The 1,030-nt window shown below is 36.3% G+C and overlaps 1 non-coding gene across 1 annotated transcript; it reads left to right on the plus strand.

Moving 5' to 3' along the window:
- The first annotated feature begins 435 nt into the window (after positions 1–435).
- Positions 436–539, plus strand: LOC119624657 (small nucleolar RNA U13). The gene has a single exon (XR_005240809.1). It is a non-coding gene; the product is annotated as a small nucleolar RNA U13 (small nucleolar RNA).
- The last annotated feature ends 491 nt before the right edge of the window (positions 540–1,030 follow it).

The raw sequence follows: 1,030 nt of genomic DNA on the forward strand, positions 1-1,030 counted from the left end.
ACACCTGTAATCTCAGCACGTTGGGAGGCTGAGGCAGGTGGATCGCTTGAGGTCAGGAGTTCAAGACCAGCCTGATCAACATGGTGAAACCCCATCTCTATCAAAAATACAAAAATTAGCCAGGTGTGGTGGCATACACTTGTAATCCCTACTACTCGGGAGGCTGAGGTAGGAGAATTGCTTGAACCTGGGAGGCGGAGATTGCAGTGAGCTGAGATTGTGCCACTGCACTTTAGCCTGGGTGACAGAGTGAGACTCCATCTCAAAAAAAAAAAAAAAGTGAACATAGAAATTCAATAATTAAAATTATTTTTTGTATACATCTTCTAGAGAAGTTTTTTCCTAAAGAAGTTCTAATTAAAATTATTTTTTGTATATATCTTCTAGAGAAGTCTTTTCCTAAAGAAGTCATAATTTAACACATTAAAAGATAAGATTCTTTTGTAGTTCACAAGCATGATGATTGCATGTTCATGTGCATGTGTGAGATATCACCCTCATGAACTTTGGAACGATGTCAGCACATTACCCATCTCACATAAAAAAAATTTTTAAAAAGGTAAAATACGAATTCTAATTCATGCATATTAACATTACTTAAATAAAGCTAAATTTTATTTAACAAATTTAAATAAATCTTATTAAACATTTCTGTGAAAATAAAACTTGACCTTCTACCATTCAACATCTATGTGATTGCCAGTGTAAAGACTTCGTACCATTCTTCATGCAATTCTTCTTAGACCTACATATTGTGGATTTCAGAGCAGTATGAGTTGTTGAATATGGCAACATGTTCTTCAGCTGCCGGATACAATTGCTATGAATGCCCTGTAATTGGTGAGGACCTTCAGAATAGTGGGCTAGAACTTGAGGAGAAGCAAGAAAATAGATGTTTGGGACAACTGGGAAATGCTACTTTGTTGTGTAGGAATGTTAAACCCATGATATCTGCTGGGAAGGAATAAACAAGCAACTTATGTTTTTCCATTATCTAAGCTCTTCTGCCGTTCAATCCTTCCTGCTCTCT

This window comes from Chlorocebus sabaeus, chromosome 12 (assembly GCF_047675955.1).
Source record: "Chlorocebus sabaeus isolate Y175 chromosome 12, mChlSab1.0.hap1, whole genome shotgun sequence".
NCBI classification, from domain to species: Eukaryota; Metazoa; Chordata; class Mammalia; order Primates; family Cercopithecidae; genus Chlorocebus; species Chlorocebus sabaeus.